The 13,644-nt window shown below is 43.0% G+C and overlaps 1 protein-coding gene across 3 annotated transcripts in view; it reads right to left on the bottom strand.

Moving 5' to 3' along the window:
• NHSL2 (NHS like 2) overlaps window positions 1–13,644 on the bottom strand; it is a 409,644-nt gene that overhangs the window by 116,704 nt on the left and 279,296 nt on the right. The window lies entirely within an intron of this gene.

Below are 13,644 nucleotides of genomic sequence, written 5' to 3'. Positions count from 1 at the left end.
AACACAGGCTAGTCCAGATGGAGGATAAGCAGCCCCAATCAAGTTCCAAAGAAATTCCAGCTGTCCTACAGGCTCAGGATGCATCAGCGTCAGCACTATCTATCAATGTTTCAATGAAATGAAATGCTATGGCAGGAGACCCAGGAGGACCTCACTGCTGACACAGAGAAATAAAAAGGCTGCAGTTTTCCAAAATGTACGTAAGTAAGCCAAAATCCTTTTGGGAAAGTGTGAACAGATGAGACCAAGATAGAGACTTTTTGAATCATTCTACTGTTTACTGAAAACAGAATGAAGCCTACAAAGAAATGAACAAAGTACCTACAGTCAAATATGGTGGAGGTTCAAAGATGTTTTGGGGTTGTCTTGCTACCTCTGACACTGTGTGCCTTGGCTGAGCAAGGCATCATAAATTCTGAAGATTACCAAAGAATTGTTGGTCACAATGTAGTGCCCAGTGTCAGAAAGTTGGGTTTGCATCCTAGGTCATGGGTCTTGCAGCAGGACAAAGACTCCTATCATACTTCAAGAAGCCCCCAGAAATGGATGGAAACAAAGTGCTGGAGAGTTCTGAAGTGGCATCAATGAGTCTAGATCTAAATCCCATTGACACCTGTGGAGAGATCTTAAAATTACTGATTGGAGACCTGTAGCAGTTTGCAAAAGAAGAGTCGAAATTTCCAGCTGAGTTGTAAGAAGTTTGTCGATGGTTATAGCTGCAGTTATTTATTCCAAAGGGTGTGCAACCAAATATTAAGTTGAGGGTGCCAGCAATTTTGTCCTGACTATTTTGGAGGTTTTGTGTGAAATTATATCCAATTTGCCTTTTTTTCATTTTCTTTTTATGTTGTTCCAATATACACAAAGGAAATAAACATGTGTATAACAAAACGTGTAACTGCAATAATTTTCTTTACTTTCCAGAACTACCTCACGGGTGCCAAGACTTTCGGCCATGACTATAGCTATTTACTGCAAGAATTGTTCCCTTGGCATAGGAAAGAAATTCAGGTGATGGAAAATCTGAATTCGCCATGGCAACCGTGCACTCTTACTAAAATATGTATTGACTCCAGTAATATGCAGCTCCACCATGTAATGCCTCATAGTAATACATGAACCAGTGTGGCTCTGTATGGCGGATCATGCACCGTCACGTAGTGATGCATGTCTACAAAATGTGCTGATCTCTATCACAATCACAAGATGGAACGTAATTTGCTGCACTGCTAATATACCGCTGTCTGCCATGGTAGGCGACTTCATGCCCCAAGACAATGCACAATTATGACCTCTTGCAATATTCCCACTGATTAACTCCAAAAGTTTATTTTAATAAAACATTCAAACAGCTTAGATCTGAAGATGTAAAGTATTTACTCATCAGATGCATTCTTGGAATTAACACAATAACCTCAGCATCTCTCCCGGTAACCATGGAAACTGCAGCCTGAATATATGCCCACTTATATCTGTACACTTAGACTGTAAAAACATGTCACTCCTCACAGCACATCGCTGGTACAAGAGAACAAGGAATAATTACAGTCTGTGCTCCAGTGACTGCACAGATACGGAAAAAGAGCAGAACTGGCAACAATGCACAGGCTGGCCACCGAGCGGGTTATTAGTTTGGGAGGCCATTTCTAACGGTGATATGCAGTAATATTCTGACGTGTTCTATTCACGTCAGTCACTGGTATTAGTGTGATGCATGTGGACACGGATTCTTGGAGCTAAAAGAAGTGATCTGTCTGTACATTATCCGGGCAGCGTCCGTATGGAAGAATTGGATGGAAGTGCTGCCTAGAAATAGGAAGAATATACCATCACTTTCTGTTTGTCGAGAACACAACTGCAGGATAGTTCTGAAATTAAATAGGGTTGATCGAATACTTCGATTATCCGACTTCGCGAATAATTTCCGAATACCTCGCCACTATTCGACTATTCACGAATATTCGATGCGCAATGCAAGTCTATGGGAAACCTGAATAACAACTATTCGGAACTATTCGGGCTTCCCATAGACTTACATGCGCATCGAATAGTCGAAAAGCGGCGAGGTATTCGGAAAATATTCGCGAAGCTGAATAATCGAAGTATTTGATCATCAATAAAATTAAATATTACATTTACATCGCAGGCAGAATATTTATAAAAAAAAGTCTGATACAATGTGAGCATTCCATAAATGTCTCTGATGTCTATTAAATGGGATGTTCGGGGTGAAATGAAAAGACTGCCTTCATTCTATGATAATCATAGTAGTGTACACTGTATGACGTGTATGCCCCGTGTGACTGGCCATATGAGCACATATCGTTTATATACAGTACGTTTATATACGTTTTATATACCGGTATTTATACAGTCCCTGACAGAAGTTCTGTCGCTTATCCATGTTATGTAAATAAAAGCTTATAACCTGACTTTTAATTCATCCATTAGTTTTATAAATTACTCTTTTGAAAGCTGAAACCCTCTCAAATTTGGTTTAGGTTATGGAAACAAAGTTGCTGCAAAGCTGAAATATTGATCATTTAATGAACACAGAAAGGTCAGATTTTGGCAAGACAAAAGTTTTGTCGCCCACAGAAAGTAATGTGCAATTCAAACAAATAATTAACTTCTAATACAAAGATATGTTGCATAACGTTGGTGAATGAAGTTGTGGTGCTATTAGAGCCATATTTAATATTTTGTGTCACTTCCATGAGCTTGAAGGACTGCATCCATGCAGTTCAATAATGATTCATACAATTTATTGATGAAGTCACCAGGAATAGCAAATAATGCAGTCTTACATGCCTCCCAGAGTTCATCTAGATTCTTTAGTTTTGTCTTCCAAGCTTCCTCTTTCATCCTACCCCAAACATGCTCAATGATGTTCATGTCGGGTGACTGGGCTGGCCAGTCCTTGAGCACCTTGATCTTCTTTACCAGAAGGAACTTTGTTGTAGAGATGGATGTATGAGATGGAGCACCATCCTGCTGCAGAATTTGACCCCTTTTATTATTGGGAATGTAAGAGGTAGCTAATACTTCTTTATGTTTTAGGCTATTGATATTTCCTTCCACCTTGAAAATGCACACCCCCATACTGAGTGTACCCCAGACCATGATCTTTCCACTACCAAAGTTAACTGTTTTCTGGATTCATACGGGCTCCAGTTGGTCTCCTCCTGCAGTATTTGCGGCGGCTGTGATGTAATTCAACTGAAGATTCATCAGAGAAATCCACCTTCTGCCACTTTTCCAGCATCCATCTCTTTAGCAGGCTGTGGAACTTCACAAATGCCACACGTTTTTTTAATAGCCTTTTCGTTAGTGCTGGCTTCTGGGCACTGATTCGACTTGGAGGCCATTTTGAGACAAAATTCTACAAACTGTTCTAGTTGACAGAGGGACATGAGGTGACCAGGCCTTTTGGAGCTCTGCTGCAGTGGAAGAGGGGCTGGTTTTGGATTTTCTAACCAACAAATATCCTCCTGAGCAGTTGTCTTGCGGGGTCTGCCAGACCTGGGCTTCTCAAAAACATCTCCAGTCTCTTCAAATCTTTTTTTAATTCTTTGTACTTGATGCTGAGACACATTAAAGGTGCCAGCCACCTCTGCAGTGGATCTGTTCTTCAGCCTTTTGATAAACAAGGCTTTGGTCGCAGGGTGGATGTTTGGCATGTTGTCAGAGGTCAAGTTACAGTTCAACTGAAGGTCTGAGGTGCTGGGTTTCTTTTTATACACACCACTAATTAACCGATCATTTAGTGAGGATGTAAACTAGGATTGGGTGCATTATGTGACAAGGCGACAAAACCTTTGTCTTGCCAAAATCTGACCTTTCTGTGTTCATTAAATTATCAATATTTCAGCAACTTTATTTTCATAACCTAAATCAAATTTGGGAGGGTTTCAGCTTTCAAAAGAGTAATTTATAAAACCAATGGATGAATTTAAAGTCAGGTTATAAGCTTTTATTTACATAACATGGATAAGCGACAGAACTTCTGTTAGGGACTGTATACGTGTCGTTTAGTGTTCTCAGTATTGAACTGTAAGAGAATTCAGAAATGTGCAGGAGTCTAGTGGGCACATAACCGTAAGTGTGCAAATTGCATGCATGTGGGCACATGACTACCAAGTGGCACAGGGCAGTGTACAGGGGGATCGTGACAGTGTGGACAGATCTGCGATTTACATACGTATCGTTTAGTGTTCTCAGTATTGAACTGTGAGAGATAAAGGAATTCAGAAACGTGCAGGAGTCAAGTGGGCACATGACCGTAAGTGTGCAAATTGCATGCATCTGGGCACATGACCAATGAGTGGCACAGGGCAGCTGACGGGGGTTGTGACAGTGTGCACATCACCCATTGTCACAATTCAGCAGTCTGCAGTCACACAACGTACCTGCAGTCTTTTTATTTCAGTCCAGACAACCACTTTAATAGTAATGAACTCAATCCAGGGTTACCTGGATTATTTAAAGGGAACCTGTATCATGAATTAGACCGCCAAACTGCTGCCAACCTGTTATAAAAGACAGTAACAGGTTCCCCGTGATATTCTGCTATTTTTTAGCATGGTGTGGCAACATATAAAGAACAAGCTTGAAGGCGATATATCCAAGCCTTTATGCAGTCACGGCAGTGGACCCGGATGGTACCCGTATACCACCAATATCACAACCCCTAGTGGGGGCTGAAAGTGTCGCGGGCGGAGGAGGGGACGCTGCGCTCACCCACTGCTCGGGTCCGGCTGCTATTGCTCGGTGGTGGCTCGAGCGGTGGGCCGGATACCGGGGTCTCGAGCGGCGTTTCTCGCCCGTGAGTGAAAGGGGGGGTGGTGTGTGGTTTGGGGGATATTGTCCGTGACACCACCGCTGCTCTGGACGGGGATCCCGGGAGCGATGACAGGGAGCAGCTTGGATGTTGATTCTCCCCTCCGTGGGTAGGGGGTTGGTTGTCCCGGGGCCTGTGAGGGAGGTAGGGATGTACCGCAGGCGGGTTACGGGGCCTGGTGAGGTGCAGGGTCGCGGGGGCAGCGCTGTACCGCACGGCGCGGTGGTACTCACTCAGCTAATGATGAATGCAAAGTCTCTGGTCAAACAAACGGCTGGATGGACGGGTCCCACAGACGGCTGCGGTGTTTTTCCTCCCGGCAGGTTGATGGTGACTGCCTTTCCCTGCACCTGTGTTGTGTTACGGTTCCAATGGCTTCCCACCAGTAACCCGCTCCCCAGCTTGGATGGATGCTGAGGGAGCCCCTTTTGCTCGCAGGCTCTGGCCCTGGGAACTGTAGCCTTGGCGGTGACTGTGTTTCCCTTTACGGTTTGAGCGGTTGCCTTCAATCGGGTCTTGACTGCTGGGAAACTCCGGAGGTTCCCTTCGCTAACGGATTTGACAAATGCAACGGCGACTCCTAGCCTTGTCGGGGTCCGTAAGCCCTGCTGGATGGTGCTGGCTTCTCTTTACTCTCCGATCCGGTACCGCCGGGCCACCGCCCGTCCACGGTCCATACGGTTTGCTCCAATTAGCCTCTCCTGCAGACGGTCACCACCGTTTGCCAACCTTGCTGTTCCGTCCGGGCCACACACCCGGACCGCCTTCAGACTGCTCCTCTACCACTTTACTTCCTCTCCAAACTCTATCTGCCTCTCCTTCTCCCGCCTCCAGGACTGTGAACTCCTTGGTGGGCGGGACCAACCGCCTGGCCCACCCCCTGGTGTGGACATCAGCCCCATGGAGGAAGGCAACAAGGATTTTGTGTTTGGCTTCGGTGTGCCTAACCGGGGTGCGGGGTGTGTTGGTGTAGTTCTGTGACGACCTGGCTTGTCCAGGGCGGCACAAAAGCATATAAATTAACCATGCCAACACCAAGAAGGAAATATGCATGCCAAAATAAAGATAAATATACAAATATCCTTCATTAAACAGAATTAAAATATAATAAAAAAAATGGAACAACCCAAGAGACGGATGGTATGAATTGGGGAAATCCGGCAGCACCCAAATACAAATAAGTGGAACTCAAAATCACACAAGTGTATGAATATCCAAATCAACTTCAATAAAGTTACAAAGATACATGAAATCCCAAAACCGCATAAAGACTGTGTATATAGGTAATTAAATTAATACTTATAAGTGAGGGATTAAGTATAACAGCTGCATTGAAGCTTCATGTATCAAAAATAAAACAATAAAGTAACAAAAGAAAGTAGAATACCAATAAGCAAGGTCCAAACAGGGATGAGGAGCGGTTTCCCCGTACACTCGACACGTGTTTCGCAAACTCAGTGCTTTGGCCAGGAGTCAATTTTTATTATATTTTAATTCTGTTTAATAAAGGATATATGTACATTTATCTTTATTTTGGCTTGCATATTTCTTTCTTGGTGCTGGATGGTGCCTGGTCTAATATGACTAAGATTCCACCGGTTGGGTACCTCGTCATAATCCGGTACATAGGCATATTAGCTAGTCTGTACTTTATCCGTCCTCATCCTTTACAGGCTGGCAGTGCATATGAGCTTGGTTGCTGTACATAATCTGCTGTACAATGCTGATTCTTATTACACAGGATATAAAATAGAAACGGCTGATCTAGTAGATGAGACTAAAAGATTATCAGGTAATTGTCACACATGCACTAGAAGCTGCGATCAGGAGGAGGCATCCAGGAGGCCAACTTTACAAAACCATTGTAAGGATTGACACTTATGTATTTTCCAGAATATTCTTGCTTTCAAGTAGAACACATTTCCAAAAGTGTTACTCCTATCTCACAAGGTGATAGAATACCAGTCCTGTGCTGCCTTCAAAGTTTTCTCTGCATTCTTTTAATTGAACAAAACTGTGAATAACATGCAATTTTAGGAATATATGAAACCAAGCAAATAACACAAATAATAGAGCAGAATCTGTTCAATGACACAATAGCACTGCTTGTATGCCTGTGTGCCTCTATGTGCTTCTGTATGCTTCTGTGTGTCTGTGTTCCTCTTTGTATCTCAGTATGCCTCTATGTGCCTCTGATTACCTCTGTGTGCCTCTATGTCTCTGTGTGCCTCTATTTGCTTCTGTATGCCTTTTGTGTGTCTCTATGTGCCTCTGTATGCCTCTGTGTGACTCTATTTGCTTCTATATGCCTCTATGTGCCTTTGTATGTCTCTGTGTGCCTCTATGTGCTTCTGTATGCCTCTGTGTGCCTCTATGAGCTTCCCTATGCCTTTGTATGTCTCTGTGTGCCTTTATGTGCCTCTTTGTGTCTTTGTATGCATCTGTGTTCCTCTGTTTGCTTTTGTATGCCTCTATCTGCCTGTATATGTCTCTGTGTGCCTTTATGTGCTTCTGTATGCCTCTGTATGCCTTTATAGGCTTCTCTATGCCTTTGTGTGTCTCTCTGTGCCTCTGTGTGCCTCTCTTCCTTGGATCGCATGTAAAGCATCCAGCTACAAGCTGCACTGTGCACTTCCTAGAGCACAGCAGCTTCCTGCCATCCAATTCGTGTAACCTCACCCTTTTCGTTTGTAGCGCAAGAGCCAATCAAGAGAGAAGAAGAGACGTTGCTGCTATGGTAACTATACAAGTCTGCATCTAAATTCATTCCGTCCAAATTACAATGTCCCATAGCTAGGGGATGTGTGACACTGCTGGGACATCTCCGAACATCTTCACCGCCTACAATAATATTTACAGTAAGACAAAACGTATTACATGTGGATTATATGTATTATATGTATAGGTTATGCACTGAGCAATAGAGGAGAGGGCACCATGCAGGATATAGTGCCCGTCATTCCCCCCATGGGAAGCCATGCTTTTGATCAACTCTATAAACTGTTATGTGTGATGGGCAGATTTTGTAAATGGATCAAACTCATGGTTTTCAGTTACTTTTGGAATTAAAAGTCCACCCTAGACCTTATTCAGACTTCCGTGTTTTTCACTACGCAAAAAAAATCAGCGTTTTGGATCCGTGTATCATCAGTGTTTGGTCAGTGTATCATCAGTGTTTGGTCAGTGTATCATCAGTGTTTGGCCAGTGTATCATCAGTGTTTGGCCAGTGTATCAGTGTTTGGTCAGTGTGTCATCAGTGTTTGGTCAGTGTGTCATCAGTGTTTGGTCAGTGTGTCATCAGTATTTGGTCAGTGTATCATCAGTGTTTGTCAGTGTGTCATCAGTGTTTGGTCAGTGTGTCATCAGTGTTTGGTCAGTGTATCATCAGTGTTTGGTCAGTGTGTCATCAGTGTTTGGTCAGTGTGTCATCAGTGTTTGGTCAGTGTATCATCAGTGTTTGGTCAGTGTATCATCAGTGTTTGGTCAGTGTGTCATCAGTGTTTGGTCAGTGTGTCATCAGTGTTTGGTCAGTGTGTCATCAGTGTTTGGTCAGTGTATCATCAGTGTTTGATCAGTATGTCATCAGTGTTTGGTCAGTGTATCATCAGTGTTTGGTCAGTGTGTCATCAGTGTTTGGTCAGTGTATCATCAGTGTTTGGTCAGTGTGTCATCAGTGTTTGGTCAGTGTGTCATCAGTGTTTGGTCAGTGTATCATCAGTGTTTGGTCAGTGTGTCATCAGTGTTTGATCAGTGTGTCATCAGTGTTTGGTCAGTGTGTCATCAGTATTTGATCAGTGTGTCATCAGTCTTTGGTCAGTGTGTCATCAGTATTTGGTCACTGTATCATCAGTGTTTGGTCAGTGTGTCATCAGTGTTTTGGATTGATGTATCATCAGTGTTCTTGACAAACGGATAAATAAATAGCAAACTTTCTCCTATCCTCTGCAATGTTAAGCATGGACAGCACACAGATGGCACTCTGATGCCATCTGTGTTTTTTACAGACCTATAGATTTGTATTGGCACTTTTCATCTGAGCTGCCGTGAAAAAAAACCATGTAAACAGTCCCTAATGGGTATGAATTGTATCCATGAAAAACACAGACAGAACACGTATGTACAACACGGACATCTGCATAAAGTGTTGTAGGGTGTACAGGCGCCATAAACTGAGTTAGGCCTCTTTCACACGTCCGTGAAAAACCACGCATGTTTTTCATGGGATTTGTCAGAGGTGCGTTTTGCCCTCCGTGAGCCATGTTTATGGCACACGTGTGTTCTCCGTGTGTTATCCGTGATAACACACGGAGAACGGGAACTTTCTACTCACCTGTCCCTGGCGTTGCTGTCCGTGGTGTTGATCTTCAGTCTCCCGCCCTGCAGACTCCCCGCTGCTGCTGCTTCCGGCTGCAGTGAAGTGAATATTCAATGAGCATAATGAGTGGCGGTCGGCAGCAAGTGACAGCAGCGGCAGAGATTGCAGGGCTGGAGAAGGTGAGTAAAGGTTTGTTTTTCTCAAACACGTGTGTTTTCCCCGGCGCGTGTCACACGGAACACTTCCGTGTGGTCTGTTTGCGTTCCGTGTGACACCCGTGATGCCAAAGAAAAACGGACATGTTGATGTGTGGAGCACACGGGCACACCTATGCTCCACACGTACACACGGTCCATGGCAGAACAGACACGTGAGCGCAGACCCATTGATTTTATTGGGTCTATGTGTGCCCGTGTCTCCGGTACGTGAGGAAACGGACCAAACACGTACCGGAGATACGGACGTGTGAAAGAAGCCTTATAGAAACTACTAAATGAAGTTTATTGCCGCTGATGGCTTAGATATCCTTGATCTGATATACAATATTGAATGCAAATGTGCATACAGACCAAAGTGGACTTTTGTGCAAGAACTGTATACAGGCCCTTTGTAGACTCCTAATATGTCTATAGTAGAAGCTGTTTGCTGTTTTGGGGGTAAGAGCAGGCCCCCTTACCTTTTAAGCCATGTGCAGCTGGACAGATTGCTCCAATAATATGTCTGGCCTTGATTGACTGAACTATAGGGGCACTGAATGGTACATTAAGGGATCGAGTAATGCGCAAAACACATACAGCGGGGAAATAGCTATTGAACATGTCATCAATTTTCTAAGTAAATATATGTATAAAGCTGCTAATGACATGAATTTCTCACCAGATGTCGGTAACATGCCATGCAATTCATACAGGCAAAGATATCAAACCAGAGATGTCTATAGATTAAGTTATGTTTAATAATGAGAAATGACACAGGGAATTAGTATTGAAAATGAAATGCCATGGAAAGTCATGACACCAGCTGAAATATATCGGAAATTAAAAAGTATCCTGCCACTTGGTGAAAAAGAATATCAGGTGGTTCAACTGATGGCCTATAAAAGATGTCTCATTACCAAGATGCCACACAAGAAACATCTCATGATGGGTAAAACTATTGAGTTTTCTCAAGATCTTATTGTTGCAAAACATATTGATAGCATTGCTTACAGAAGAATACCTAAACTACTGAAGGTTTCAGTGAGCACTGTTGGGGCCCTAATCTGGAGATGAAAATAAAATAATTTCACTATAAATCAGCCATGACCAGGTGCTCCCCGCAAAACATCAATCGGAGGAGTGATTTTGAATTATCAGAAAAGTTGTCCAAGAGCCAAGACCCACCTACAGAAAGACCAGGAATCAGCAAGTACAATTTTTTCAAAGAAAACAATAAGTACCATATTTTCTGGTGTATATGATGACTTTTTAACCCCTAAAAAATCTTCTCAAAAGTTAGGGGTAATCTTATACACCGAGTGTCGTCTTATACGGCGGTGAACGGTGCTGCATGAGCCCATTGTTTTGTAATGCCCTCCTACCAGTCCCCTTCTTACAAACAATAAACATTATTCTCACCTGTCCTCCGTTCCCGCGGTGCCTTCAACTTCTTCTGGCAGACTGCAGGCCCATAAACCCCTTCACGATAGCGTCCTCTACACGGGGCCGCCACCACTGCCGTCATGGCTTTACTGCAGTTGAATGCTTTGTGGTGCCGTAAACTGCAATGGCAGTGTAAAGCGCTGACTGCAGCGGTGGCTCCGTGTACATGACACGATCATGGGGGGTCTGTGCTGTCATGTGCCTGTGGTCCGCAAGAAGCACTCCATGATCACATCCCATACATGGGGCTGCTGCTGTCAGCGCTTTACTGCAGTTGAATTCTTTATGGCACCCCAAAGCATTCAACTGCAGTAAAGCCATGACGGCAGAGAGCAACCCCGTGCATCAGATGCTGTCACGGAGGGGGTCTATGTGCCTTGCGGTCTACAAGAAGCAGCTGAGGTCACCGCGGGAACGGAGAAGAGGTGAGAATAATGTTTATTGTGTGTAAATAAGGGCATAATAAAGGGACAAGAAGGGGATCGGTAGGAGGGCAATACTAAACAATGGGCTCATTACTACAAGGGAGAGACAAGGATGGGCACATTACTAAACAATGAGCTCATTACTGCAGGGGACATTACTAAACAATGGGCACATTACCGCAGGGGACATTACTAAATAATGGGCACATTACTCGGGTCGGCTTATACTCTATTATATATGGTATATCCCACACTCTATATATTAACTTGAAAAGTTGGGGGTCGTCTTATACGCCCAGTGATCTTATATGCCGGTAATGTACTCACCCTCCATGGCCTGCGTGCACGGTCACCATGCTTGTTCGATTGCTGAACATAAAGCATATTGAAGGACATTTAAAGTTTTCTCAACAACATTTAATCTAACCTGTGAAATACTAGAAGAATATAGTCTGGTCAGATGAGACCGAAATTGAACTTTTTGGATGCCATACCACACACCATGTTTGGAAGCTAAAAGGCACTGCATATCACCCCCAAAACACCAACAACAGTGAAGTATGGAGGTGGAGCTAATTTACAATGGCTAACTTCATGTAATTGAAATAAAAATGAATAAATAAATGGACCTAGACATTCTTGATAAAAATCTGTTGCCATCTACCAGGATGCTGAAGACGAAATGAGGGTGAACATTTTAGCAACACAATGATCCAAATTTCGCAGCCAAAAAAACTGAATTTGATTCAGAGAAAGAAATGAAAGTTGATACAATGGTCCAGCCAATCACCTGACCTGAATCCAATAGAAAATGTATACGGAACTAGAGTTCAGAGCTCATAGAAAGATCCCACAGGACGTTTAGGATTTGAAGAGTGTTTGTATGGAAGAATGGGCCAAAATCACACCTGAGCAATGCATGCAACTAGTTTCTCCATACAGGAGCAGTCACCACCCACAAAGGCTGTTGTACGAAGTATTAAATACATTTCAGTAACCGTGTTCAATACTTTTCCCTGTGTTATTTCTCATTATTACACATCATTAAATGTATGGACATCTCTGGCTTGATTTCATTGCCTGTGTGAATTGGATGTGTTGTTACCGACATCTGGTGAGAAACTCATGTGAATAGTACTTTTAGAAATATATTTACTTAGAAAATTGGTGACAAGTTTAATACTTATTTCACCAGCTGTATCAACCTCAGGTCGGCTCTAGTGGGAATTCTCAGCTCCCCTTTACTAGCATTGATGATTTTTTAGTTATACATTACAATATTGTTCTTCATATTAGAATCCAGACACTTTTATGCAGAATAGAAAGTTTCAATCACAGACTTACGTACCGTAGTCACGTCTAAAAAAATAAAACCCAACAAATTCTGTTTATGGATAGACCAAAAAATATTTTTCCCACATATCATGTAACATTGAAAAGTCATGGTGTGAACAGAGCCAAGTTCAGAGTCATATTTGTTTTAGACCTGTAAGAAAAACAACTAACCCTAACAAAGGTTCAGTGGAAAAATCCATATATGTTTTCTATCTGCCTTTAGAAGCGAAGCTTGAAATATCGCTATGGCAACAGAACCTACCCGTCCTTTCCTCCAGATATGCTGATGTCATTGGAGATGAGAGAAACATTTCCTCCCACTTCTCCCACTTCCATGTGCTTAAATGCAAGCAATGCTGCTTACGCTGGCTGAAATGGATCTTGCTGCCCGTGGTCACTGTATGGAGGTGTAATATCACTGCGCATTCAAATGACATCAATAACTGTAGAATTGTCCCCATATATCCTGGAAATATAATATTAGCTAGCCTCTTATTTCCAGAAATACAGCTCTAACCCTCGTCTCCAGCATTAGCCGTGTTCACTGATGGATTTTCTGTTACTAGGTAATGTTAGACATACAGTATGACTAGGGTCGGACTGGCCCACAGGACGACAGGAGAATTCCCCGGTGGGCCCTTGTGCAGAATTGCCCTCCTCACACCCATACATGAGCAGTGTTTGGCACAGTACATTTAATGACCACATTCATTTCACAAACTGGCTGGTTTATTATTTTATAGAAGCAAAAACAAATATGCAAAGATAATATTATTTGGAGCTGACTGATGGGTCCCCAAAATCATTTTCACTGATGGGCCCTTGAAACCCCAGTCAGACACAGAGTAGGACCCTATTATATAGTCTAATAAAACAAGACTGTAATCAATGGCTTAATATCCCGGAAACTATAACTGGAACTCCTTGATTATCAGAATTGAAGGCCACAGGTGCAACTATTACCCCACAACTCTGCACAGGGCAGGAACAGCCACTTTTGTTTTTGGGGTATAGCCATGGCAATATTAGTTTCGAGTATATCCCAATCTTTTGCAAATCATATCCCATTAATGACTTAATGACTATGC

The sequence above is a fragment of the Anomaloglossus baeobatrachus genome, chromosome 9 (genome assembly GCF_048569485.1).
Source record: "Anomaloglossus baeobatrachus isolate aAnoBae1 chromosome 9, aAnoBae1.hap1, whole genome shotgun sequence".
Classification (NCBI taxonomy): Eukaryota; Metazoa; Chordata; class Amphibia; order Anura; family Aromobatidae; genus Anomaloglossus; species Anomaloglossus baeobatrachus.
This window is presented reverse-complemented; position numbering and strand designations above follow the sequence as displayed.